A 24,745-nucleotide genomic window follows, 5' to 3' on the forward strand; every position below is an offset into this window, starting at 1 on the left:
AAAATGTCTAAAAATAATTGTAATATTGAATTCATGTGAGTTTTACTAGAATCAGTTGTTTTTGTAAGGTTTGCAAATACAAAAATTAGGTTTTACTCTATATGAGAGTATACTTTTACATTTAATATGACAGTTATTTAAATATAACTCTATCTTTGTGAGTTTTACTAGAAAAAATATATTTTTAATGTTTACAAAAACAAAAGTTAGTTTTTTTTTTACTCAATATGATAGTATAACTGTCATACTAAATCCATCCATTTTCTTCCGCTTATCCGAGGTCGTGTTGCGGGGGCTGCAGCCTAAGCAGAGAAGCCCAGCTCCCAGGCCAACCAGCTGATATAATCTTCCCAATGTGTCCTGTGTCTTCCCCGTGGCTTCCTGCCGTTTGGACTTGCCTTAACGAAAAAAGCAATACTAATGTATTCAAACACAACTCCTAAACAAAACATGTAAAATGTCTAAAATGCCTTTAATATGGAATCTATGTGAGTTTTACAAGAAACAGTTGTTTTTGTAAGGTTTGCAAATACAAAAATTAGGTTTTACACTTAACTTTATAACTCAATATGTGTGGCAGTTATACTACCACACTCAAAATGACAGTTATTTAAACATAACTCCTAAACTACACATGACCATTTTCTAATAATGCATGAAGAAATGTGTCTTTGTGAGTTTTACTAGTAACATTTTCTTTTGTAAGGTTTGCAAAGACACGAGTTAGTTTTTTATTTACTCACCTTGACAGTATACTGTCACACTCAATTTCAGTTATTTAAACATAACTCCTAAACCACACATACAAAATGGCTAATAATGCCTGTAGAAATGTATCTTTGTGAGTTTTACTGGGAAACAATATTTTGTAAGGTTTGTAAAGACACAAGTTAGTTTTTTTTACTCAATATAACAGTATAACTGTCATACTATATATGGAAGTTATATTAACATAACTTCAAATCTACACATGAACATTTTCTAATAATGCATGAAGAAATGTATCTTTGTGAGTTTTATTAAAATGTTCTTTTGTAAGGTTTGCAAAGACACAAGTTAGTTTTTTTTACTCAATATGATAGTATCACTGTCATACTAAATAAGAAAGTTGTATAAACATAATTTCAAAACTACACATGCAATCCGTCTAAAAATGCCTGTAATATTGAATCTATGTGAGTTTTACCAGAATCAGGTATTTTGGTAAGGTTTACAATTACAAAAATTAGGTTTTACTCATAATGACAGTATAACTGCCACATTCAATATGGCAGTTATGTAAACATAACCCCTAAACCACATGCAAAATGGCTTATAATGCCTGGAGATGTATCTTTGTGAGTTTTACTAGAAAACATATAATTTGTAAGGTTTTTAAAGACACAAGTTAGTTTTTTTTACTCAATATAATAGTATAACTGTCATACTAAATGTATCCATTTTCTTCCGCTTATCCGAGGTCGGGTTGCGGGGGCAGCAGCCTAAGCAGAGAAGCCCAGACTTCCCTCTCCCCAGCCACTTCGTCCAGCTCTTCTCGGGAGATCCCGAAGCGTTCCCAGGCCAGCCGGCTGACATAGTCTTCCCAATGTGTCCTGGGGCTTCCCCGTGGCCTCCTGCCGGTTGAACTTGCCCTAACGAAAAAAGCAATTAAAATGTATTCAAACACAACTCATAAACCAAACATGTGAAATGTCTAAAATGCCTGCAATATTGAATCTATGTGAGTTTTACTAGAATCAGTTGTTTTGTAAGGTTTGCAAATACAAAAATTAGGTTTAACACTTAATGACAGTATAACTGCCACGCTCAATTTGACAGTTATTAAAACATAACTCCTAAACTACACATGAACATTTTCTAATAATGCATGAAGAAATGTATCTTTTGTGAGTTTTACTAGTAACATTTTCTTTTGTAAGCATTGCAAAGACACAAGTTAGTTTGTTTTACTCACTATGACTTTACTGTCACACTCAGTATGACAGTTATTTAAACATAAATCCTAAACCGCACATGCAAAATGGCTAATAATGCCTGTAGACATTTATCTTTGAGTTTTACTTGGAAAAATATTTTGTAAGGTTTGTAAAGACACAAGTTAGTTGTTTTTTTTTTTACTCAATATGACAGTATTACTGTAATACTAAATATGAAAGTTATATAAACACAACTCCAAAACCAAACATGCATTATGTCTAAAAAATGACTGTGATATTGTATCTGTGAGTTTTACTAGAATCAATTGTTTTTGTAAGGTTTGCAAATACAAAATTTAGGTTTTACTCACTATGACAGTTATTTAAACATAAATCCTAAACCCATCCATCCATCCATCCATTTTCTACCGCTTATTCCCTTTGGGGTCGCGGGGGGCGCTGGAGCCTATCTCAGCTACAATCGGGCAGAAGGCGGGGTACACCCTGGACAAGTCGCTATCTCATCACAGGGCCAACACAGATAGACAGACAACATTCACACTCACATTCACACCCTAGGGCCAATTTAGTGTTGCCAATCAACTTATCCCCAGGTGCATGTCTTTGGAAGTGGGAGGAAGCCGGAGTACCCGGAGGGAACCCACGCAGTCACGGGGAGAACATGCAAACTCCACACAGAAAGATCCCGAGCCCGGGATTGAGCCCAAGACTACTCAGGACCTTCGTATTGTGAGGCAGATGCACTAACCCCTCTGCCACCGTGAAGCCATAAACAACAAATGCAAATAGCTAATAATGTTTGGAGAACTGTATCTTTGTTATAGAGAGCCTGCTGACCAACAGCATCTCTGTCTGGACTGAACCTGCAGTGCCTCAGACTGGAAGTCTCTCCAGAGAGTGGTGAGGACGGCGGAAAAGATCTTCAGGAATCCTCTTCCTCCTATCCAGGAGATCGCAAAAGGCGCTGCCTGACCAGGGCTCAGAAAATTTGCAAAGACTCCTCCCACCCCCACCAAGGACTGTTTTCACTGCTGGACTCTAGAAAGAGGTTCCGCAGCCTCCGAAGCAGAACCTCCAGCTTCTTCCCTCAGGCCGTAAGACTCTTGAACGCATTATAATTAAATTATCCCCTCAACTCCCCTCAAAATGGATTAACTCGCTGGAATAAAAAAAACTGCAATACAACATACACCCATAAACGTGGGCGCATGTGGAAAAAGTGCAATATATTTATCTGCACAGTAATCTTTTTATTTATTTATATATATTTAGTATATTTATTTATTTTATATATATATTTATTTATTATTTATTTTTATTTATATATGCACCTTATTGCTTTTTTATCCTGCACTACCATGAGCCTATGTAACGAAATTGTGTTATCTGTGCTGTAAAGTTCAAATTTGAATGACAATAAAAAGAAAGTCTAAGTCTTTACCAGAATAATGATCTTTTGTAAGGTTTGCAAAGACGCAAGTTAGTTGTTTTTTTCTCAATATGACAGTATAACTGTCATACTAAATATGAAAGTTGTAAAAACATAACTCCAAAACCAAACAAGCAATCCGTCTAAAAATGCATGTAATATTGAATCTATGTGAGTTTTACCAGAATCAGGTATTTTGGTAAGGTTTACAATTACAAAAATTTGGTTTTACTCATGACAGTATACCTGCCACATTCAATTTGACATTTATTTAAACATAACTCCTAAACCACACATGCACAATGGCTAATAATACCTGGGGAAATGTCTCCTTGTGAGTTTTACTAGAAAAAATATATTGTGTAAGGTTTGTAAAGACACAAGTTAGTTTTTTTTTACTCAATATAACAGTATAGCTGTCTTACTAGATATAAATAAATAAATAAATGGGTTGTACTTGTATAGCGCTTTTCTACCTTCAAGGTACTCAAAGTGCTTTGACACTACTTCCACATTTACCCATTCACACACTGATGGAGGGAGCTGCCATGCAAGGCGCTAACCAGCACCCATCAGGAGCAAGGGTGAAGTGTCTTGCTCAGGACACAACGGACATGACGAGGTTGGCACTAGGTGGGGATTGAACCAGGGACCCTCGGGTCGCGCATGGCCATTCTTCCACTGCGCCAAACATTACTCCAAAACCAAACATGTATTATGTCTAAAAATGCCTGTAATATTGTATCTGTGTGAGTTTTACTAGAATCAGTTGTTTTTGTAAGGTTTTCAAATACCAAAATTAGGTTTTATTTACTTTGACAGTTATTTAAACATAACTCCTAACCAACAAATGCAAAATGGCTAATAATGCTTGGAGAAATGTATCTTTGTTTGTTTTACTAGAATGATTATATTTTGTAAAGTTTGCAAAGACACAAGTTAGTTTGTTTTACTCACTATGACTTTACGGTCACACTCCATATGACAGTTATTTAAACATAACTTCTAAACCACACATGCAAAATGGCTAATAATGACTGTTGAAATGTATCTTTGTGAGTTTTACTGGGAAAACAATATTTTGTAAGGTTTGTAAAGACACAAGTTAGTGTTTTTTTTATTAAATATAACAGTATAGCTGTCATACATATGAAAGTTATAGAAACATAACTCCAAAACCAAACATGCATTATGTCTAAAAATGCCTGCAATATTGTATCTGTGTGAGTTTTACTAGAATCAGTTGTTTTTGAAAGGTTTGCAAATACAAAATTTAGGTTTTACTCACTATGACAGTTATTTGAACATAACTCCTAAACAACAAATGCAAAATAGCTAATAATGCTTGGAGAGATGTATCTTTGTTATAGCGAGCCTGCTGACCAACAGCATCTCTGTCTGGACTGGAGCCTGCAGTGCCTCAGACTGGAAGTATCTCCAGAGAGTGGTGAGGACGGCGGAAAAGATCATCAGGACTCCTCTTCCTCCTATCCAGGAGATCGCAAAAAGTGCTGCCTGACCAGGGCTCAGAAAATTTGCAAAGACTCCTCCCACCCCCACCAAGGACAGTTTTCACTTCTGGACTCTAGAAAGAGGTTCCGCAGCCTCCGAAGCAGAACCTCCAGCTTCTGTAACAGCTTCTTCCCTCAGGCCGTAAGACTCTTGAACGCATCATAATTAAATTATCTCCTCAACTCCCCTCAAAATTAATTAATTCGCTGGAATGAAAAAAAAACAATATAACATACACCCATAAACGTGGGCGCATGTGGAAAAAGTGCAATATATTTATCTGCACAGTAATCTATTTATCTATTTATATATATTTATTTATTATATATATATATATATATATATATATATATATATATATATATATATATATATATATATATATACATATATATATATATATATATATATATATATATATATATAAATAAATGATAAATGGGTTGTACTTGTATAGCGCTTTTCTACCTTCAAGGTACTCAAAGCGCTTTGACACTACTTCCACATTTACCCATTCACACACACATTCACACACTGATGGAGGGAGCTGCCATGCAAGGCGCTAACCAGCACCCATCAGGAGCAAGGGTGAAGTGTCTTGCTCAGGACACAACGGACATGACGAGGTTGGTACTAGGTGGGGATTGAACCAGGGACCCTTGGGTCGCGCACGACCACTCTCCCACTGCGCCACGCCGTCCCATATATAGTATTTATATATTTATTTATCGAAATATGCACCTTATTGCTTTTTTATCCTGCACTACGACATTTCGTTCTTATCTGTGCTGTAAAGTTCAAATTTGAATGACAATAAAAAGAAAGTCTAAGTCTAAGTCTAAGTCTTTACTAGAATAACGATCTTTTGTAAGGTTTGCAAAGACACAAGTTAGGTTTTTTTTTACTCAATGGTAATATACAGTATAACTGTCATACTAAATATGAAAGGTGTATAATCATAACTCCAAAACCAAACATGCAATCCGTCTAAAAATGCATGTAATATTGAATCTATGTGAGTTTTACCAGAATCAGGTATTTTGGTAAGGTTTACAATTACAAAAATTAGGTTTCACTCACAATGTGTCCTGGGTCTTCCCCGCGGCCTCCTGCCCGTCGGACTTGCCCTAATGAAAAAAGCAATAAAAATGTATTCAAACACAACTCTAAACCAAACATGTAAAATGTCTAAAAATGCCTGTAATATTGAATCTATGTGAGTTTTACCAGAATCAGGTATTGTGGTATGGTTAACATTTACAAAAATTAGGTTTTACTCATAATAACAGTATAACTGCCACATTCAATTTGACATTTATTTAAACATAACTCCTAAACCACACGTGCACAATGGCTAATAATTCCTGGAGAAATATCTCTTTGTGAGTTTTACTGGAAAATTTTTTTTTTTTTATGGTTTGTACAGATACAAGTTAGTTTTTTTTATTCAATATGACAGTATTACTGTCATACAAAATATGAAAGTTATATAAACATTACTCCAAAACCAAACATGCATTATGTCTACAAATGCCTGTAATATTGTATCCATGTGAGTTTTAGTAGAATCATTTGTTTTCATAAGGTTTGCAATTACAAAATATGGGTTTTACTCACTATGACAGTATACTGTCACACTCAATCTGACGATTATTTAAACATAAGTCCTAAACCACACATGCAAAATGACTTATAATGCCTTGAGTTATGTATATTTGTGAGTTTTACTAGAAAAAATATAATTTGTAATGTTTGCAAAGACCCAAGTTAGTTTTTTACTTAATATGACAGTATAACTCTCATACTAAATCCATCCATTTTCTTCCTGCTTATCCGAGGTCAGGTTGCGGGGGCAGCAGCCTAAGCAGAGAAGCCCAGACTTTCCTCTCCCCAGCCACTTTGTCCAGCTCTTCTCGGGGGATCCCGAGGCATTTACAGGCCAGCCAGGAGACATAAATAGATAGATACATAGATAGTACTTTATTGATTCCTTCAGGAGAGTTCCCTCAGGAAAATTTAAATTCCAGCAGTAGTGTACAAAATTGTAAAAAGTGAAAAGTAAATAATGGGGGTATAAATTGAAACAAAATAGAAACATATTACAATAGAATACAAATAAAAAGCAACAATGAGAATAAAAATATAACAGTAAAATAAGAATATAACAAGAGAAACTAGGCAGTAGTGACCATGTTTTGAAAAAATATTGCACTCTTATTGATTTGCATCCCCTGTCATCCTAGTAGCCCCCCTCCCCCCAGAGAAGAGTTGTACAGTCTAATGGCGTGTGGGACAAAGGACAGCCGCCTCAGGAAGTACAGCTCTGTCCTTTCCTGTACAAGTGGTCTGTGTTAACAGTCAAGTCCAGCTTATTGTCCACCCACACCCCAAGGTACTTGAATGATAGTCTTCCCAATGTGTCCTGGGTCTTCCCCGTGGCCTCCTGCCGGTCGGCCTTGCCCTAACGAAAATAGCAATAAAAAATGTATTCAAACACAACTCCTAAACCAAACATGTAAAATGTCTAAAAATGCCTGTAAAATTGAATCTATGTTTTACTAGAATCAGTTGTTTTTATAAGGTTTGCAAATACAAAATTAGGTTTTACCCATAATAACAGTATAACTGCCAAACTCAATATGACAGTTATTTAAACATAACTCCTAAACCACACATGAAAAATGTCTAATAATGCGTGAAGAAATGTATCTTTGTGATTTTTATTAGAAACGTTTTCTTTTGTGAGGTTTGCAAAGACACAAGTTAGTTTTTTTTACTCAATATGACAGTGTAGCTGCCACACTCACTATGACAGTTATTTAAACATAACTCCTAAACTCATACTTGCCAACATTGAGACCTCCGATTTCAGGAGGTGGGGGTGGGGTGGGGGCGTGGTTAAGAGGGGAGGAGTATATTTAGAGCTAGAATTCACTAAGTCAAGTATTTCTTATTATATATATATATATATATATATATATATATATATATATATATATATATATATATATATATATATATATATATATATATACACACATATATAAAAAAAACTTGACTTTCAGTGAATTCTAGCTATATATATATATATATATATATATATATATATATATATATATATATATATATATGAATATATATATATGTATGTGTGGGGGAAAAATCACAAGACTACTTCATCTCTACAGGCCTGTTTCATGAGGGGTTCCCTCAATCATCAGGAGATATAAGACATACATATATATATATATATATATATATATATATATATATATATATATATATATATATATATATATATATATATATATATATATACATATATATATATATATATATATATATATATATATATATATATATATATGTATATATATATAAATAAAATAAATACTTGAATTTCAGTTTTCATTTATTTACACATATACACACACATAACACTCATCTACTCATTGTTGAGTTAAGGGTTGAATTGTCCATCCTTGTTCTATTCTCTGTCACTATTTTTTATAACCATGCTGAACACCCTCTCTGATGATGTATTGCTGTGTGGCACGCACAAAAGTGCTTTCATCAAATGCACGAGAGTCTGGAATTTTCCGTCCCTCCCGAGCATGGCCAAAAACCGGTCAATCTTTGCTTCCTGAGGAAGATCTTCACTGCCAAGCACTTGGTATTCCACTACTTCTTCCCGGAGGCTATCTAGGTCCAATCGCAGCTGCGGCTTGGAACTTATAAGCGTGTTTCTTCATCTTACTCGTCGTCGGCGTCGCCATGGCTGTATCTTCCGCGTTCTTCTGCTTCGTCTCCTTGTTGTGTGCGCAGTTGTGCACTGCACTCTCTAAAAGCCCTGGATGTTATTGTCACATATGCATGTACAGTAGATGGCAGTATTGCCCTGTTTAAAGAGTGTCACAACATTGCTGTTTACGGCAGACGAACTGCTTTACGGTACACGAAAACGTGACTGCTGTTGTTTTGTGTTGTTACCGCGCTGGGAGGACGTGAATGAAACTACCTAACAATAAACCCACATAAGAAACCAAGAACTCGCCCTCGATCATTCTACAGTTATAACGTGATTGGTCAGGCATGCTGTTTATATCGTGGGAAAGCAGACGTGAATACAGGCTGTCCTCACTCAGATCAGCCTGAATTTCGGGAGATTTTCGGGAGAAAATTTGTCCCGGGAGGTTTTCGGGAGAGGCGCTGAATTTCGGGAGTCTCCTGGAAAATCCAGGAGGCTTGGCAAGTATGCCTAAACTACACATAAAAAATGGCTAATAATGCCTGAAATAAGGCATTCTTGTGAGAACATATGCTTTTTTAAGGCTTGCAAACACAAAAAGTATTTGTTTTCCTCAATATGACAGTAAAGTTCTTAAAATCCTGAGATAATGCGAAATAAGCAAAAACAATGTATTCCATCATAATTCCTACACCAAATAAGCAAAATGTCTAAAAATGCCTGTAATATTGAATCTGTGTGAGTTTTACTAAAATCAGTTGTTTTGGTAAGGTTTACAAATACAAAAATTAGGTTTTACTCTTTATGACTGTTATTTAAACATAACTCCATCCATCCAGCCATCCATTTTCTTCCGCTTATCCGAGGTCGGGTCGCGGGGGCTGCAGCCTAAGCAGGGAAGCCCAGACTTTCCTCTCCCCAGCCACTTCGTCCAGCTCCTCCCGGGGGATCCTGGGGCGTTCCCAGGCCAGCCGGGAGAGATAAGCTTCCCGTTTCCTGGGTCTTCCTGGGCCTCCTACCGGTCGGACGTGCCCGAAACACCTCCCTAGGGAGGCGTTCGGGTGGCATCCTGACCAGATGCCCGAACCACCTCATCTGGCTTCTCTCGAAATGGAGGAGCAATGGCTTTACTTTGAGCTCCTCCCGGATGACAGAGCTTCTCACCCTATCTCTAAGGGAGAGCCCCGCCACCCGGCGGAGGATACTCATTTCGGCCGCTTGTACCCGTGATTTTGTCCTTTCGGCCATGACACAAAGCTCATGACCATAGGTGAGGATGGGAACGTAGATCGACCGGTAAATCGAGAGCTTTGCCTTCCGGCTCAGCTCCTTCTTCACCACAACTGATCAATACAGCGTCCGCATTACTGAAGACGCCGCACCGTTCCGCCTGTCGATCTCACGATCCACTCTTCCCTCACTCGTGAACAAGACTCTGAGGTCCTTGAACTCCTCCACTTGGGACAAGATCTCCTCCCCAACCCGGAGATGGCACTCCACCCTTTTCCGGGCGAGAACCATGGACTCGGACTTGGAGGTGCTGATTCACATCCCAGTCACTTCACACTCGTCTGCGAACCGATCCAGTGAGGGCTGAAGATCTTGGCCAGATGAAGCCATCAGGACCATATCATCTGCAAATAGCAGAGACCTAATCCTGCAGACACCAAACCGGATCCCCTCAACGCCCTGACTGCGCCTAGAAATTCTGTCCATAAAGGTTATGAACAGAATCGGTGACAAAGGGCAGCCTTGGCGGAGTCCAACCCTCACTGGAAACGGGTCCGACTTACTGCCGGCAATGCGGACCAAGCTCTGACTCTTGCAAAGGGAGCGAACCGCCACAATAAGACAGTCCGTTACCCCATACTCTCTAAGCACTCTCCACAGGACTTCCAGGGGTAAATGGTCGAATGCCTTCTCCAAGTCCATAAAGCACATGTAGACTGGTTGGGCAAACTCACATGCACCCTCAAGGACCCTGCCGAGAGTATAAAGCTGGTCCGCAGTTCCACGACCAGGACGTAAACCACACTGTTCCTCCTGAATCCGAGGTTCGACTATCCGGCGTAGCCTCTTCTCCAGTACACATGAATAGACCTTACCGGGAAGACTGAGGAGTGTGATCTCACGTTAGTTGAAACACACCCTCTGGTTCCCCTTCTTAAAGAGAGGAACCACCACCCCGGTCTCCCAATCCAGAAGTACCGCCCCCGATGTCCACGCGATGTTGCAGAGTCTTGTCAACCAAGACAGCCCCACAGCATCCAGAGCCTTAAGGAACTCCGGACGGATCTCATCCACCCCCAGGGCGTTGCCATTGAGGAGCTTTTTAACTACCTTGGCATCCTCAGCCCCAGAAATAGGAGAGCCCACCACAGATTCCCCAGGCACTGCTTCCTCATAGGAAGACATGTTGGTGGGATTAAGGAGGTCTTCGAAGTATTCCCTCCACCGATCAATAACAGCTGCAGTAGAGGTCAGCAGCGCACCATCCTCACCATACACGGTGTTACAGTGCACTGCTGCCCCCCCTTGAGCCGGCGGATGGTGGTCCAGAATCGCTTCGAAGCCGTCTGGAAGTCGTTTTCCATGGCTTCTCCAAACTCCTCCCATGTCCGAGTTTTTGCCTCTGCGACCGCTGAAGCCGCACTTCGCTTGGTCTGTCGGCTGCCTCTGGAGTCCCATGAGCCAAAAGGACCCGATAGGCTCTTTCTTCAGCTTGACGGCATCCCTCACTGCTGGTGTCCACCAGCGGGTTCTAGGATTACCGCCACGACAGGCACCAAACTCCTTGCGGCCACAGCTCCAATCAGCCGGCTCGACAAGAGAGGCACGGAACATGGTCCACTCAGACTCAATGTCCAGCGCCTCCCTCGTGACATGTTCAAAGTTCTTCCGGGGGCGTTCCCAGCAAACCCTCACAATGCGTTTGGGCCTGCCAGGTCTGTCAGGCATCCTCCCCCACCATCGCAGCCAACTCACCACCAGGTGGTGATCGGTAGAAAGCTCCGCCCCTCTCTTCACCCGAGTGTCCAAAACATGGGACCGCAAATCCGATGACACAACTACAAAATCGATCATGGAACTGCGGCCTAGGGTGTCCTGGTGCCAAGTGCACATATGGACACCCTTATGTTTGAACTTGGGGTTTGTTATTGACAATCTGTGACGAGCACAAAAGTCCAATAACAAAACACCACTCGGGTTCAGATCCGGGCGGCCATTCTTCCCAATCACGCCTCTCCAGGTTTCACTGTTGTTGCCAAGATGAGCGTTGAAGGCCCCCAGTAGAACGAGGGAATCACCCGGTGGAGCACTTTCCAGTACTCCCTCGAGTGAATCCAAAAAGGGTGGGTACTCTGAGCTGCCGTTTGGCGCGTAAGGCCAAACAACAGTCAGGACCTGTCCCCCCACCCGAAGGCGGAGGAAAGCTACCCACTGGTCCACTGGGTTGAACTCCAATGTGCAGGCTTTGAGCCGGGGGGCAACAAGAATTGCCACCCGAGCCCGTCGCCTCTCAACGCAAGCATTATAACTCCAAAACAACAAATGCTAATAATGCTTGGAAAAATGTATCTTTGTTAGTTTTACTAGAATAATAATCTTTTGTAAGGTTTGCAGACACAAGTTGTTTTTTTTTTACTCAATATGACAGTATAACTGTCATACTAAATATGAAAGTTGTATAAACATATCTCCAAAACCAAACATGCAATCCATCTAAAGATGCCTGTAATATTGAATCTATGAAAAATAGTTTTTTTTACTCAATATGACAGTATAACTGTCATACTAAATCCATCCATTTTCTTCCGCTTATCCGAGGTCGGGTTGCGGGGGCAGCAGCCTAAGCAGAGAAGCCCAGACTTCCCTCTCCCCAGCCACTGTGTCCAGCTCTTCTCGGGGGATCCCGAGGCGTTCCCAGGCCAGCCTGAGACATAGTCTTCCCAATGTGTCCTGGGTCTTCCCCGTGGCCTCCTGCCGATCGGACTTGCCCTAACGAAAAAAGCAATACAAATGTATTCAAACATGTGAAATGTCTAAAAATGCCTGTAATATTGAATCTATGTGAGTTTTACTAGAATCAGTTGTTTTTGTAAGGTTTGCAAATACAAAAATTTGGTTTTACACATAACAGTATAACTGCCACATTCAATATGACAGTTATTTAAACATATTTCCTAAACCACACATGAAAAATGTCTAATAATGCCTGGAAAAAATCTTTTTGTGAGTTTTACTGGAAAAACATAGTTTGTAATGTTTGTAAAGACACAAGTTAGTTTTACTCAAGATGACAGCATAACTGTCATAATACATATGAAAGTTATATAAACATAATTCCAAAACCAAACATGCATTATGTCTAAAAATACCTGTAAAATTGTATCCATGTGAGTTTTACTAGAATCATTTTTTTGCGATGAGGTGGCGACTTGTCCGGGGTGTACACCGCCTTCCGCCCGATTGTAGCTGAGATAGGCTCCAGCGCCCCCTGCCACCCCAAAAGGGAATAAGCGGTAGAAAATGGATGGATGGGCATTTTTTGTTGTCGTTACTAAATCCATCCATTTTCTTCCGCTTAACGGAGGTCGGGTTGCGGGGGCAGCAGCCTAAACAGAGAAGCCCAGACTTCCCTCTCCCCAGCCACTTCTTCCAGCTCTTCTCGGGGGATCCTGAGGCGTTCCCAGGCCAGCCGGGAGACATAATCTTCCCAATGTGTCCTGGGTCTTCCCCGTGGCCTCCTGCCGGTCGGACTTGCCCTAAACACCTCCCTCAGGAGGCGTTCGGGTGGCATCCTGAGCACATGCCCGAACCACCTCACCTGGCTCCTCTCAATGTGGAGGAGCAGCGCTTTACTCTGAGTTCCTCCCGGATGACAGAGCTTCTTATCCTATCTCTAAGGGAGAGACCCGCCACCCGGCGGAGGAAACTCAATTTGGCCGCTTGTCTTTGATATTGTCTTTTCGGTCATAACCATGACCATGGGTGCAGGATGGGAATGTAGATTGACCGGTAAATATAGAGCTTTTAATTCTGGCTCAGCTCCTTCTTCACCACAATGGATCGATATAGCGTCCTCATTACTGAAGACGCCGCACCGATCCGCCTGTAGATCTCATGATCCACTCTTCCCTCACTCGTGAACAAGACTCATAGGTACTTGAACTCCTCCACTTGGGGCCATCTAGTATGTGCCATCGCCTCCTCAACCTGGAAATGGCACCCCACCCTTTACCGGGCGAGAACCATGGACTCGGACTTGGAGGTGCTGATTATCATCCCAGTCGCTTCATACTCGGCCATCCAATGAGAGCTGGAGATCCTGGCCAGTTGAAGCCATCAGGACCACATCAACTGCAAAAAGCAGAGACATAATCCTGCAACCACCAAACCGGATCCCCTCAACGCCATGACTGCAATTCTGTCCATAAAAGTTAACAACAGAATCGGTGACAAAGGGCAGCCTTGGCGGACCAAGGCTGCCCTACACTGATCATACAGGGAGTGACCCGCCACAATCAGACAGTCCGATACCCCATACTCTTGTCTTTGAGCCGGGGGGACAACAAGAATTGCCACCCCAGCCTCTCATTGCTTGCAACGCCATAGTGGAAGAGAGTCCAGCCCCTCTCGAGAGAACAGGTTCCTGTGCGCCGAAGTGAGTCCAACTATATCTAGCCGGAACTTCTCCACCTCGCACACCAGCTCAGGCTCCTTCCCTCCCAGCGAGGTGACATTTCACGTCAGAAGAGCTAGCTTATGTAGCCGATGATCGGACCGCCAAGTGCCCTGCCTTCGGCTGCCGCTCAGCTCACACTGCACCCGACCTCTATAACCCAGCCCATGAGTGGTGAGCCCATTGGAGGAGGGAACCACGTTGCTTCATTGAGCTGAGCCAGCCAACAGGCGCTCGCCATCGTGCCCCACCTCTGGGCCTGGCTCCACAGGGGAGCCACGGTGACCCGCGTCCGGGCGAGGAAAAATCTAGGACCTCAATTTGTGCTTTTCGTAAAGGTCTTTGAGCTGCTCTTTGTCTGATCCCTCACCCAAGACCTATTTGTCTTGGGAGAGCCTGTGAGGGGGCATAGAAGCCCACAGACAGCATAGCTCCTAGGATCAGTGGGCCCCGCAAACTCCTCTACCACGATAAGGTGGCGGCTCAGAAAGAAGGTTATATAAACATAACTCCAAAACCAAACATGCATTATGTCTAAAAATGCCTACAATATTGTATCTGTGTGACTTTTACTAGAATGGGTTGTTTTTTTAAGGTTTGTAAATACAAACATTTGGTTTTACTCACTATGGTAAATGGGCTATACTTGTATAGCGCTTTTCTACCTTCAAGGTACACAAAGCGCTTTGACACTATTTTTACATTCATCCATTCACACACACATTCACACACTGACGCCTTCCCCATGTATACTGTCTCTGTCTCTGTATCTGACAGTTATTTAAACATAATTCCGAAACCACACATGCAAAATGGCTAATAAGAGAAATGTATCTTTGTGAGTTTTACTGGAAAAAAATATTTTGTAAGGTTTGCAAAGACACGTCTTTTTTTTTTTTTTTTACTTAATATGACAGTATAACTGTCTTACTAAATATGAAAAGTTATAAACCTAACTCCAAAACCAAACCTGCATTATGTCTAAACATGCCTGTAATATTGTATCTTTGTGAATTTTACTAGAATCAGGAGGTTTTAAGGTTTAAAAATACAAAAATTAGGTTTTACTCATAATGACAGTATAACTGCCACACGCAATATGACAGTTATTTAAAAACTCCTAATCCACACAAGCAAAATGGCTATTGATGCCTGAAATAATGCATCCTTAGGAGTTTTCCTCGAAACATATGCTTTTTTAAATCTTGCAAACAGAAAAAGTAGTTTTTTACTCAATATGACAGTAATGTTCTTAAAATCCTGAGATAATACGAAAAAAGCAAAAAAAATGTATTCCAACATAATTCCTAAACCAAACATGCAAAATGTGTAAAAATGCCTGTAATATTGAATCAATGTATGTTTTACTAGAATCAGTTGTGTTTGAAAGGTTTGCAATTAGAAAATTTAGGGTTTTTTCACCATGACAATGTACACTCAATATGACAGTAAATTAAACATAACTCCTAAACTACACATAAAAATGAGCTAATATTGCCTGAAATAATGCATTCTTGTGAGTTTTACTCGAAACATATGCTTTTTTAAGGCTTGCAAACACAAAAAGTAGTTTTTTACTCAATATGACAGTAATGTTCTTAAAATTCTGAGATAATGCGAAAAAAGCAATAAATGTATTCCAACATAATTCCTAAACCAACAATGCAAAATGTCAAAAAAATTCTGTAATATTATATCCATGTGAGTTTTACTAGAATCAGTTGTTATAGTAAGGTTTGCAAAAACAAAAATTAGGTTTTACTCTTTAGGAAAGTAAACTGTCACACTCAATATGACAGTTTTTTAATCATAACTCCTAAACTACTCATGCAAAATGGCTAATAATGTTTGAAATAATGGATCCTTGGGAGTTTTCCTTGAAACATATGCTTTCTTAAGGCTTACAAACACAAAAAGTATTTTTTTTACTCAATATGACAGTAATGTTCTTAAAATTCTGAGATAATGCGAAAAAAGCAATAAAAATGTATTCCTACATAATTCCTAAACCAATAATGCAAAATGTCTAAAAATGCCAGTAATATTATATCCTTGTGAGTTTCACTAGAATCAGTTGTTTTAGTAAGGTTTGCAAAAGCAAAAATTAGCTTTTACTCTTTATGAAAGTAAACTGTCACACTCAATATGACAATTTTTTAATCATAACTCCTAAACCACTCATGCAAAATGGCTAATGATGTTTGAAATAATGGATCCTTGGGAGTTTTCCTCGAAACATATGCTTTCTTAAGGCTTGCAAACACAAAAAGTATTTTTTTACTCTATATGACAGTAATGTTCTTAAAATCCTGAGATAATGCGAAAAAAGCAATAAAAATGTATTCAATCATAATTTCTAAACTAAACATGCAAAATGTGTAAAAATGCCTGTATTATTGAATCCATGTGAGTTTTACTAGAATCAGTTGTTTTAGTGAAGTTTGCAAAAACAAAAATTAGGTTTTACTCTTTATGAAAGTAAACTGTCACACTCAATATGACAGTTTTTTAATCATAAGTCCTAAACTACGCATGCAAAATGGCTAATAATGTTTGAAATAATGGATTATTGGGAGTTTTCCTCGAAACATATGCTTTCTTAAGGCTTGCAAACACAAAAAGTATTTTTTTTTACTCAATATGACAGTAATGTTCTTAAAATTCTGAGATAATGCGAAAAAAGCAACAAAAATGTATTCCAACATAATTCCTAAACCAACAATGCAAAATGTCTAAAAATGCCAGTAATATTAAATCCATGTGAGTTTCACTAGAATCAGTTGTTTTAGTAAGGTTTGCAAAAGCAAAAATTAGGTTTTACTCTTTATAAAAGTAAACTGTCACACTCAATATGACAATTTTTAAATCATAACTCCTAAACCACTCATGCAAAATGGCTAATAATGTTTGAAATAATGGATCCTTGGGAGTTTTCCTCGAAACATATGCTTTCTTAAGGCTTGCAAACACAAAAAGTATTTTTTACTCAATATGACAGTAATGTTCTTAAAATCCTGAGATAATGCGAAAAAAGCAATAAAAATGTATTCAATCATAATTTCTAAACTAAACATGCAAAATGTGTAAAAATGCCTGTATTATTGAATCCATGTGAGTTTTACTAGAATCAGTTGTTTTAGTGAAGTTTGCAAAAACAAAAATTAGGTTTTACTCTTTATGAAAGTAAACTGTCACACTCAATATGACTGTTTTTAATCATAACTCCTAAACTACTCATGCAAAATGGCTAATAATGTTTGAAATAATGGATTCTTGGGAGTTTTCCTCGAAACATATGCTTTCTTAAGCCTTGCAAACACAAAAAGTAGTTTTTTTACTCAATATGACAGTAATGTTCTTAAAATCCTGAGATAATGCGAAAAAAGCCATAAAAATGTGTTCAATCATAATTTCTAAACTAAACATGCAAAATGTGTAAAAATGCCTGCATTATTGAATCCTTGTGAGTTTTACTAGAATCAGTTGTTTTGTGAAGTTTGCAAAAAAAAAAAGGTTTTACTCTTTATGAAAGTAAACTGTCACACTCAATATGACAGTTTTTTAATCATAACTCCTAAACTACTCATACAAAATGGCTAATAATGTTTGAAATAATGGATTCTTGGGAGTTTTCCTCGAAACATATGCTTTCTTAAGGCTTGCAAACACAAAAAGTAGTTTTTTACTCAATATGACAGTAATGTTCTTAAAATTCTGAGATAATGCAAAAAAAAGCAATAAATGTATTCCAACATAATTCCTAAACCAACAATGCAAAATGTCTAAAAATGTCTGTAATATTATATCCATGTAAGTTTTACTAGAATCAGTTGTTTTAGTAAGGTTTGCAAAAACAAAAATTAGGTTTTACTCTTTAGGAAAGTAAACTGTCACACTCAATATGACAGTTTTTTAATCATAACTCCTAAACTACTCATGCAAAATGGCTAATAATGTTTGAAATAATGGATTCTTGGGAGTTTTCCTCGAAACATATGCTTTCTTAAGGCTTGCAAACACAAAAAGTATTTTTTTTACTCAATATGACAGTAATGTTCTTAAAATCCTGAGATAATGCGAAAAAAGCCATAAAAATGTATTCAATCATAATTTCTAAACTAAACATGCAAAATGTGTAAAAATGCCTGCATTATTGAATCCTTGTGAGTTTTACTAGAATCAGTTGTTTTGTGAAGTTTGCAAAAAAAAAAAGGTTTTACTCTTTATGAAAGTAAACTGTCACACTCAATATGACTGTTTTTAATCATAACTCCTAAACTACTCATGCAAAATGGCTAATAATGTTTGAAATAATGGATCCTTGGGAGTTTTCCTTGAAACATATGCTTCTTAAGGCTTGCAAACACAAAAAGTAGTTTTTTACTCAATATGACAGTAATGTTCTTAAAATTCTGAGATAATGCAAAAAAAAGCAATAAATGTATTCCAACATAATTCCTAAACCAACAATGCAAAATGTCTACAAATGCCAGTAATATTAAATCCATGTGAGTTTCACTAGAATCAGTTGTTTTAGTAAGGTTTGCAAAAGCAAAAATTAGGTTTTACTCTTTATGAAAGTAAACTGTCACACTCAATATGACAATTTTTTAATCATAACTCCTAAACTACTCATACAAAATGGCTAATAATGTTTGAAATAATGGATCCTTGGGAGTTTTCCTCGAAACATATGCTTTCTTAAGGCTTGCAAACACAAAAAGTAGTTTTTTACTCAATATGACAGTAATGTTCTTAAAATTCTGAGATAATGCAAAAAAAAGCAATAAATGTATTCCAACATAATTCCTAAACCAACAATGCAAAATGTCTAAAAATGTCTGTAATATTATATCCATGTAAGTTTTACTAGAATCAGTTGTTTTAGTAAGGTTTGCAAAAACAAAAAATAGGTTTTACTCTTTAGGAAAGTAAACTGTCACACTCAATATGACAGTTTTTTAATCATAACTCCTAAACTACTCATGCAAAATGGCTAATAATGTTTGAAATAATGGATTCTTGGGAGTTTTCCTCGAAACATATGCTTTCTTAAGGCTTGCAAACACAAAAAGTATTTTTTTTACTCAATATGACAGTAATGTTCTTAAAATCCTGAGATAATGCGAAAAAAGCCATAAAAATGTATTCAATCATAATTTCTAAACTAAACATGCAAAATGTGTAAAAATGCCTGCATTATTGAATCCTTGTGAGTTTTACTAGAATCAGTTGTTTTGTGAAGTTTGCAAAAAAAAAAAGGTTTTACTCTTTATGAAAGTAAACTGTCACACTCAATATGACTGTTTTTAATCATAACTCCTAAACTACTCATGCAAAATGGCTAATAATGTTTGAAATAATGGATCCTTGGGAGTTTTCCTTGAAACATATGCTTCTTAAGGCTTGCAAACACAAAAAGTAGTTTTTTACTCAATATGACAGTAATGTTCTTAAAATTCTGAGATAATGCAAAAAAAAGCAATAAATGTATTCCAACATAATTCCTAAACCAACAATGCAAAATGTCTAAAAATGCCAGTAATATTATATCCTTGTGAGTTTCACTAGAATCAGTTGTTTTAGTAAGGTTTGCAAAAGCAAAAATTAGGTTTTACTCTTTATGAAAGTAAACTGTCACACTCAATATGACAATTTTTTAATCATAACTCCTAAACCACTCATGCAAAATGGCTAATGATGTTTGAAATAATGGATCCTTGGGAGTTTTCCTCGAAACATATGCTTTCTTAAGGCTTGCAAACACAAAAAGTAGTTTTTTACTCAATATGACAGTAATGTTCTTAAAATCCTGAGATAATGCGAAAAAAGCAATAAAAATGTATTCAATCATAACTTCTAAACTAAACATGCAAAATGTGTAAAAATGCCTGTATTATTGAATCCATGTGAGTTTTACTAGAATCAGTTGTTTTAGTGAAGTTCGCAAAAACAAAAATTAGGTTTTACTCTTTATGAAAGTAAACGTCACACTCAATATGACAGTTTTTTAATCATAACTCCTAAACTACTCATGCAAAATGGCTAATAATGTTTGAAATAATGGATTGTTGGGAGTTTTCCTCGAAACATATGCTTTCTTAAGGCTTGCAAACACAAAAAGTATTTTTTTTTACTCAATATGACAGTAATGTTCTTAAAATTCTGAGATAATGCGAAAAAAGCAATAAAAATGTATTCCAACATAATTCCTAAACCAACAATGCAAAATGTCTAAAAATGCCAGTAATATTAAATCCATGTGAGTTTCACTAGAATCAGTTGTTTTAGTAAGGTTTGCAAAAGCAAAAATTAGGTTTTACTCTTTATGAAAGTAAACTGTCACACTCAATTGACAATTTTTAAATCATAACTCCTAAACCACTCATGCAAAATGGCTAATAATGTTTGAAATAATGGATCCTTGGGAGTTTTCCTCGAAACATATGCTTTCTTAAGGCTTGCAAACACAAAAAGTATTTTTTTACTCAATATGACAGTAATGTTCTTAAAATCCTGAGATAATGCGAAAAAAGCAATAAAAATGTATTCAATCATAATTTCTAAACTAAACATGCAAAATGTGTAAAAATGCCTGTAATATTGAATCCATGTGAGTTTTACTAGATTAGGTTGTGTTTGAAATTTTTGCAAATACAAAAATTAGGTTTTTTTCACCATGACAATGTACACTCAATATGACAGCAAATTAAACATAACTCCTAAACTACACTTAAAAATGAGCTAATATTGCCTGAAATAATGCATCCTTGTGAGTTTTACTCGAAACATATGTTTTTTAAGGCTTGCAAACACAAAATGTAGTTTTTTACTCAATATGACAGTAATGTTCTTAAAATCCTAAGATAATGCGAAAAAAGCCATAAAAATGTATTTAATCATAATTTCTAAACTAAACATGCAAAATGTGTAAAAATGCCTGTATTATTGAATCCATGTGAGTTTTACTAGAATCAGCTGTTTTAGTGAAGTTTGCAAAAACAAAAATTAGGTTTTACTCTTTATGAAAGTAAACTGTCACACTCAATATGACAGTTTTTTAATGATAACTCCTAAACTACTCATGCAACATGGCTAATAATGTTTGAAATAATGGATTCTTGGGAGTTTTCCTCGAAACATATGCTTTCTTAAGCCTTGCAAACACAAAAAGTATTTTTTTTTACTCAATATGACAGTAATGTTCTTAAAATCCTGAGATAATGCGAAAAAAGCAATACAAATGTATTCAATCATAATTTCTAAACTAAACATGCAAAATGTGTAAAAATGCCTGTAATATTGAATCCATGTGAGTTTTACTAGATTAGGTTGTGTTTGAAATTTTTGCAAATACAAAAATTAGGTTTTTTTCACCATGACAATGTACACTCAATATGACAGCAAATTAAACATAACTCCTAAACTACACTTAAAAATGAGCTAATATTGCCTGAAATAATGCATCCTTGTGAGTTTTACTCGAAACATATGTTTTTTAAGGCTTGCAAACACAAAATGTAGTTTTTTACTCAATATGACAGTAATGTTCTTAAAATCCTGAGATAATGCGAAAAAAGCCATAAAAATGTATTTAATCATAATTTCTAAACTAAACATGCAAAATGTGTAAAAATGCCTGTATTATTGAATCCATGTGAGTTTTACTAGAATCAGTTGTTTTAGTGAAGTTTGCAAAAACAAAAATTAGGTTTTACTCTTTATGAAAGTAAACTGTCACACTCAATATGACAGTTTTTTAATCATAACTCCTAAACTACTCATGCAAAATGGCTAATAATGTTTGAAATAATGGATTCTTGGGAGTTTTCCTCGAAACATATGCTTTCTTAAGCCTTGCAAACACAAAAAGTATTTTTTTTTACTCAATATGACAGTAATGTTCTTAAAATCCTGAGATAATGCGAAAAAAGCAATAAAAATGTATTCAATCATAATTTCTAAACTAAACATGCAAAATGTGTAAAAATGCCTGCATTATTGAATCCTTGTGAGTTTTACTAGAATCAGTTGTTTTGTGAAGTTTGCAAAAAAAAAAAAAAGGTTTTACTCTTTATGAAAGTAAACTGTCACACTCAATATGACAGTTTTTTAATCATAACTCCTAAACTACTCATGCAAAATGGCTAATAATGTTTGAAATAATGGATCCTTGGGAGTATTCCTCGAAAGATATGCTTTCTTAAGGCTTGCAAACACAAAAAGTATTTATTTACTCAATATGACAGTAATATTCCTAAATTCCTGAGATAATGCGAAAAAAGCAATAAAAATGTATTCCATCATAATTTCTAAACCAAACAGGCAAAATGTCTAAAAATAACTGTAATATTGAATTCATGTGAGTTTTACTAGAATCAGTTGTTTTTGTAAGGTTTGCAAATACAAAAATTAGGTTTTACTCTATATGAGAGTATACTGTTACATTTAATATGACAGTTATTTAAACATAACTCCTAAACTACAAATGCTAAATGGCTAATGATGCCTGAAATAATGCATCCTTAGGAGTTTTACTCGAAAAATGTGCTTTTTTTAAACCTTGCAAACACAGAAAGTAGTTTTTACTCAATGTGACAGTAATATTCTTAAAATCTTGAGATAATGCGAAAAAAGCAATAAAAATGTGTTCCATCATAATTTCTAAACCAAACATGCAAAATGTGTAAAAATGCCTGTAATATTGAATCCATGTGAGTTTTACTAGAATCAGTTGTTTTTGTAAGGTTTTACTTACTATGACAGTTATTTAAACTCTATGTATCTTTGTGAGTTTTACTAGAAAAAAAATATTTTGAATGTTTACAAAAACAAAAGTTAGTTTTTTTTTACTCAATATGATAGTATAACTGTCATACTAAATCCATCCATTTTCTTCCGCTTATCCGAGGTCGTGTTGCGGGGGCTGCAGCCTAAGCAGTGAAGCCCAGCTACTTCGTCCAGCTCTGCTCGGGGGATCCCGAGGCGTTCCCAGGCCAGCCAGCTGATATAATCTTCCCAATGTGTCCTGTGTCTTCCCCGTGGCTTCCTGCCGTTTGGACTTGCCTTAACGAAAAAAGCAATACTAATGTATTCAAACACAACTCCTAAACAAAACATGTAAAATGTCTAAAATGCCTTTAATATTGAATCTATGTGAGTTTTACAAGAATCAGTTGTTTTTGTTAGGTTTGCAAATACAAAAATTAGGTTTTACACTTAACTTTATAACTCAATATGTGTGGCAGTTATACTACCACACTCAAAATGACAGTTATTTAAACATAACTCCTAACTACACATGACCATTTTCTAATAATGCATGAAGAAATGTATCTTTGTGAGTTTTACTAGTAACATTTTCTTTTGTAAGGTTTGCAAAGACACGAGTTAGTTTTTTTTTTACTCACCTTGACAGTATACTGTCACACTCAATTTCAGTTATTTAAACATAACTCCTAAACCACACATACAAAATGGCTAATAATGCCTGTAGAAATGTATCTTTGTGAGTTTTACTGGGAAACAATATTTTGTAAGGTTTGTAAAGACACAAGTTAGTTTTTTTTTACTCAATATAACAGTATAACTGTCATACTATATATGGAAGTTATATAAACATAACTTCAAAACTACACATGAACATTTTCTAATAATGCATGAAGAAATGTATCTTTGTGAGTTTTACTAAAATGTTCTTTTGTAAGGTTTGCAAAGACACAAGTTAGTTTTTTTTACTCAATATGATAGTATCACTGTCATACTAAATAAGAAAGTTGTATAAACATAATTTCAAAACTACACATGCAATCCGTCTAAAAATGCCTGTAATATTGAATCTATGTGAGTTTTACCAGAATCAGGTATTTTGGTAAGGTTTACAATTACAAAAATTAGGTTTTACTCATAATGACAGTATAACTGCCACATTCAATATGGCAGTTATTTAAACATAACCCCTAAACCACATGCAAAATGGCTTATAATGCCTGGAGATGTATCTTTGTGAGTTTTACCAGAAAACATATAATTTGTAAGGTTTTTAAAGACACAAGTTAGTTTTTTTTACTCAATATAATAGTATAACTGTCATACTAAATGTATCCATTTTCTTCCGCTTATCCGACATCGGGTTGCGGGGGCAGCAGCCTTAGCAGAGAAGCCCAGACTTCCCTCTCCCCAGCCACTTCGTCCAGCTCTTCTCGGGAGATCCCGAAGCGTTCCCAGGCCAGCCGGCTGACATAGTCTTCCCAATGTGTCCTGGGGCTTCCCCGTGGCCTCCTGCCGGTTGAACTTGCCCTAACAAAAAACAGCAATTAAAATGTATTCAAACACAACTCATAAACCAAACATGTGAAATGTCTAAAATGCCTGCAATATTGAATCTATGTGAGTTTTACTAGAATCAGTTGTTTTGTAAGGTTTGCAAATACAAA

This window comes from Nerophis lumbriciformis, linkage group LG28 (assembly GCF_033978685.3).
Source record: "Nerophis lumbriciformis linkage group LG28, RoL_Nlum_v2.1, whole genome shotgun sequence".
Lineage (NCBI taxonomy): Eukaryota > Metazoa > Chordata > Actinopteri > Syngnathiformes > Syngnathidae > Nerophis > Nerophis lumbriciformis.